Source organism: Tachyglossus aculeatus, chromosome 1 (assembly GCF_015852505.1).
Source record: "Tachyglossus aculeatus isolate mTacAcu1 chromosome 1, mTacAcu1.pri, whole genome shotgun sequence".
NCBI classification, from domain to species: Eukaryota; Metazoa; Chordata; class Mammalia; order Monotremata; family Tachyglossidae; genus Tachyglossus; species Tachyglossus aculeatus.
Genome location: NC_052066.1, coordinates 297,150 through 303,149, shown reverse-complemented (window position 1 = coordinate 303,149; position 6,000 = coordinate 297,150).

The following is a 6,000-nucleotide window of genomic DNA, read 5'->3' as shown; positions in this document are numbered from 1 at the left end:
TTGCCCAAGGTCACACAGCTGACAAATGGTGGAGCAGGGATTAGAACCCATGACCTCTGACTCCCAAGCCTGTGCTCTTTCTACTGAGCCACGCTGCTTCTCTAATAATAATGATGGCATTTGTTAAGTGCTTACTATGTGCAAAGCACTGTTCTAAGCGCTGGGGGTATACAAAGTGATCACGTTGTCCAACGTGGGGCTCACAGTCTTAATCCCCATTTTACAGATGAGGTAACTGAGGCTCAGAGAAGTTAAGTGACTTGCCCAAGGTCACACAGCTGACAATTGGCAGAGCTGGGATTTGAACCCATGACCTCTGACTCCAAAGCCCGTGCTCTTTCCACTGAGCCACGCTGCTTCTCTAGGTAGGATAGGATGAGTGATTGCATTAACGTGGTAGCAGTTTGGATGGCAAGGAAAGGGTGGATTTTAGTTGTGCTGTGAAAGTGGAACTGACAGGACACGCACAAACATACACACATATATTCTCACTCTCGTCAGAATGAGGCTGGCCCCTCCCTTAGACCTGGTACTGCTGCTCAGATGGAGGGAAGAGTTAGGGGGTTGGGTGGTCCGTGCTGGGTTACGGGGGAGAGCCAGGGACAGAGAGGGGCGAGTCAGAGGTGTTGGGTGTTCCAAACTGGGTCACTGGGGGAGGGTCAGGGATGGAGAGGGGCGAGTTAGGGTGTTGGATGATCTGTGCAGAGTCACTGGGGAGAGTCAGGGTCGGAGATGGGAGAGTCAGGGGTACTGGATGATCTGTGCTGGGTTACTGGAGGGGAGCAGAGATGGAGAGAGGAGAGTCAAGGGTGTTGGATGAGTCACTGAGGGAGGGTCAGGGGTGTTAGATGCTGTTGTCCACTAGCGGACTTGACATGACTGATTCCATTTTGTGTATGCTGACAGTAACCCTCCATTTGTGCAGGCTGAGAGAATTTACATCCCTATTAACGAGAATTTACAGACCTATCTATGCAAGGCCATAGGGCAAATAACAACATCCTGCACAAGGCCGTGGGAACGGAGAACAAAGAGAATTTGTAACATCCTGCCGGTCCCAATTGAATTCCTGAAATTTCCAAATGCCCCACTCCCATGTTGCTGTAACTCAATGAAAGACACAGTGATATTGGGATCGGGGCTGCTTGTCATTCATACCTCTTCCGGGAGGTGAATGGGCAGGTAGTCATTTTCCTTCTTTACTGCTCTATCTGAACTCATGTCTCCGAGTCATTTTTCCTATCTGCGTCACCACCCTGGGTACAAGAACCCTGCGGCCGATTTACACCAAGTTAACCTATTTTGCATCCTACTTGTCGATAACAGTAACTTATTTGGCAACCGCGAAGGCACCCTCGTGCTGTGATCTGGATAGGAACAACCCCCGTGGGTGAGAACGGCTGACTCCACCGAGCTCAAATAATCCGTAAGTAAGGATCCGCTTTTAGGGTCTGAGTCTCCCCTTCTCTCCTTCTGGGTTGTTAATTTGGAGTGCCCAGTGGGGTTCCGGTTTAGCGGTTTCTTCCTCCTCCGGTTACACGGTGGTGGATGGTTTCTCCCCCCTTCGGTTAGAAGGGGTGGGTGGTTTCTCCCCCCTTCGGTTAGAAGGGGCGGGTGGTTTATCCCCCCTTCGGTTAGAGGGGGCGGGTGGTTTCTGGCCCGCATCTCTCTAAGACTAGTTGGTGCCTGGCTAAAGTTCTCCAATCCTGGGATGAGGGTCACTTGCCTGTAACTAAAGGAATGTCTAAAGAACAACTTGTAGGGTGTCACAAGGCCTGGACTAAGTTCTGGGACCAACAGGGTTATTCTTTCTGGCCCGAGGGAGGGTCTTTTGATCCTCAAACTCTTCACAAACTCTGGGAGGTTTTATCTTGTTCCCGATCTGATGAAATGTGTTATTGGTATTGTTGGCCTGAAGTTAGTAAGAATCAGTCCTCTCAGACTGAAGTAGCAACATTGTCAGCTGTGGCAGAAAAGGCTGCGTTGCCTTCAGTCCCGAGTCCGCAGTCCCACTCAGCGGACCTGATAGGTACCTCAGTTCCTATCCCCCCTGCTTATTTACCTCCGGTACCACTTTTAGCCCCTGTTCGTGAGCTACCAGCAGATCCCAGGGGAGGGCGGGAATATCGTAGTAGCCGGAGTAAGGGCTCATGTCCCTTTCGAGCCCCAAACCCTTATAACCTGGCAGCAGAATACTCCACCCTTTCAAAAAATCCTCAGGAAGTGTATCGAAGGGTCCTGGGAATTTTTAGAACCCATCTTCCTACTTGGGGGGATGTAGAAGAGCTGCTTGAATTGTTTTTCACTTCTGATGAGCGTTCCTGTCTCAGAGCCTTGACTGAGAGAACAATGGTCAGCCTCATGTGGCGTGGCCAACAATTGAGCCTAATTGGAATTTAAATGTGGAAATAGATTGGAATCGCCTTAATCAAGGGTGGCAGACTCTCCTGGCTGCCATCCAAGAATTGGGCTGGAAACCTCCTAACTGGGACTCCTTTCATGGGATGGCCCAGAATGAAGGGGAAACCTCTGATGAATTGTTCACTAGTCTGAGTGAGAGAGAAGAGACGATGGTTAAAAAAAAATTGTGTGTGTATAAAGGAAGAAGGAGGGAAAAGGAGAAAGAAAAGAGAAGGTGAAGCGATTGCAGTTGAAGGAAATTGTCTGCTCAGGCATCTACACCCTGAAAAGCAGGTGTCCCAAAAGGGGGGAATGATGGGTGGAGAGATTGCCTCTGAAGGAAATTGTATGTGTACGAAGGTTAGAGTAAGTGTGTGTGAAGGAGAAAGAGAAGAGACACGAGGGAATTTTAGTCAAATGTCGGTCTTCCTGTAATACTCCTGTGTTGCCTGTGCGAAAACCAGGCTCCCCTCTGTCCTATCGGTTAGTCCAGGACCTGTGTGCAATTAACTTATACGTTTTGCCTATGCATGCTGTGGTTCCTAGTCCCACAGCAGTAGTTAGCTCCATGAGCCCCAAAGCAACCTGTTTTGCTTGTATTGATCTAACTGGTGCTTTCTTTACTATTCCGATGTGCTGTGAGAGCCAGTACCTTTTTGCCTTTGCCTGGGAAGGTCGTCAACTAACCTGGACGAGGCTTCCTCAGGGTTTTGTTCATTCCCCAACTATCTTTTCGAGAGAATTGTGCAGAGCCCTATCTCCCCTCAAATTACCCGAAGGGATCAGTATGTTCCAGTATGTGGATGATATCCTTATTGCTGGGGACACGGAGGATCTGTGTCGGTCAGGTTCCCTCCAGGTCCTAGCTTGTTTGCATCAGCTTGGTCTTAAAGTTAGTTGCGAGAAACTGCAGTGGTGTCAGCCCCAGGTAAAATATCTTGGGTTCATGTTGCGGGCGGGAGAAAGAGCAATTGCCCCCAAGTGAGAGAGCCTGATTCAATGCATGCCTCGCTCCACTACTAAGAGGGCCCTGAGAGGTTTTCTTGGTGCTGCTGGGTTTTGTCGAGCTTGGATTCCAGAATTTGGGTTGTTAACCAGACCCCTTTTTGAGCTCCTAAAAATGACCTCCCCAGAGCCCCTGGACTGGACTCCCGAGGCTGTAGAAGCCTTTCAGACACTAAAATCATGCCTGAGTTCAGCCCCTGCCCTGGGACTCCCTGACTATAGTAAGCCGTTCTATTTGTACATTCATGAACGCTGTGGAGTGGCCTCAGGTATCTTGTGCCAAACTCTCGGTCCTCACTATCGACCAGTAACCTATTATTCAGGTGTCCTTGATCCTGTCATTCTAGGTCAAATACCCTGTATCTGCTGCATAGTTGCGGGGTAATGCTGCCTGAAAGGTCTCAGGATATCCTCTTGGGACATCCCGTTGTTGTTCGGACTCCGCATGAAGTTGTACACCTCCTTCGTGGAGCAGCCACCCAAGCCTTATCTGTGGCACGCCTGACTAAATACAAGGTTGCTTTATTGGAAAATCCGCAGGTACATGGCTCCTTGAATCCAGCTACCCTACTTGAGTCCTCTCCCATGACTGACCAAATTCATGATAGTGATGAGGTAGTTCGGGAAACTGTCGCTCCTCGATCTGACCTTCGTGATGAGCCTTTGTCCTCTTCTGATCTAACTTTGTTTACAGATGGCTCCTCCTTTATGGACCAAGCGGTGCGCCTCACCGGCGCTGCTGTTGTTACCCTAACCTCTGTGCTGTGGACCGGCTCACTCCCAGCTTCTTACAGTGTGCAGGCAGCTGAGCTTGAAGCCCTTACACAGGCATTGTTACTCGGTAAAGGGAAGCCTGTGACCATCTATACAGACTCTAAGTATGCCTTTGGGGTCTGTCACGCTGCAGGTGCCCTGTGGCAAAGTCGTGGGTTCCTCACTTCAGCGGGTCGTCAGGTTGCTAATGTAATGCTATTACAGGCCCTCTTGCTCCCAGCCGAGGTGGCCGTCGTGCATGTGCATGCCCACACCCGAGGAAGTGGTTCCCCGAGTTTGGGCAATCGCCGAGCCGACAAGGCCTCTCGTTGGGCAGCTCGGCATGCCCCCCCTTATATGTGTAGCTCCTGTTATATCCCTGGCCCCCACATCAATCAATCGTATTTATTGAGCGCTTACTGTGTGCAGAGCACTATACTAAGCTCCTGGGAAGCACAAGTTGGCAACATATAGAGACAGTCCCTACCCAACAGTGGGCTCACAGTCTAAAAGGGGGAGACAGAACAAAACCAAACATACCAACAAAATAAAATAAATAGAATAGATATGTACAAGTAAAATAAATAAATAAATAAATAGAGTAATAAATATGTACAAACATACATACATATATACAGGTGCTGTGGGGAAGGGAAGGAGGTAAGATGAGGGGGATGGAGAGGGGGACAAGGGGGAGAGGAAGGAAGGGGCTCAGTCTGGGAAGGCCTCCTGGAGGAGGTGAGCTCTCAGTAGGGCCTTGAAGGGAGGAAGAGAGCTAGCTTGGCGGATGGGCAAAGGGAGGGCATTCCAGGCCCGGGGGATGACGTGGGCCGGGGGTCGACGGTGGGACAGGCGAGAATGAGGCCTAACGGTGAGGAGATTAGCGGCAGAGGAGCAGAGGGTACAGGGTGGGCTGTAGAAGGAGAGAAGGGAGGTGAGGGAGAAGGGGGCGAGGTGATGGACAGCCTTGAAGCCCGGGGTGAGGAGTTTCTGCCTGATGCGCAGATTGATTGGTAGCCACTGGAGATTTTTGAGGAGGGGAGTAACATGCCTAGAGCGTTTCTGGACAAAGACAATCTGGGCAGCAGCATGAAGTATGGATTGAAGTGGGGAGAGACTCGAAGATGGGAGATCAGAGAGAAGGCTGGTGCAGTAGTCCAGACGGGATAGGATGAGAGCTTGAACAAGCAGGGTAGAAGTTTGGATGGAGAGGAAAGGGCGGATCTTGGCAATGTTGCGGAGCTGAGACCGGCATGTTTTGGTGACGGCTTGGATGTGAGGGGTGAATGAGAGAGCGGAGTCGAGGATGACACCAAGGTTGCGGGCTTGTGAGACGGGAAGGACGGTAGTGCCGTCAACAGAGATGAGAAAGTCAGGGAGAGGGCTGGGTTTGGGAGGGAAGACAAGGAGTTCAGTTTTGGACATGTGGAGTTTTAGGTGGCGGGCAGACATCCAGATGGAGATGTCCTGAAGGCAGGAGGAAATGCGAGCCTGGAGAGAGGGGGAGAGAGCAGGGGCAGAGATGTAGATCTGGGTGTCATCAGCGGAGAGATGATAGTTGAAGCCGTGAGAGCGAATGAGGTCACCAAGGGAGTGAGTGTAGATCGAGAACAGAAGGGGACCAAGCACTGAACCTTGGGGAACCCCCACAGTAATGGGATGGGAGGGGGAGGAGGAGCCTGCAAAAGAGACTGAGAATGAACGACCGGAGAGATAAGAGGAGAACCAGGAGAGGATGGAGTCTGTGAAGCCAAGGTCGGATAGCGTGTTATGCCTGGCACTCTGTTGCCCTCCCTGATTACTGATAAAGAAAGAGCTGAGTGGCCTCGGCAATATGAGGCG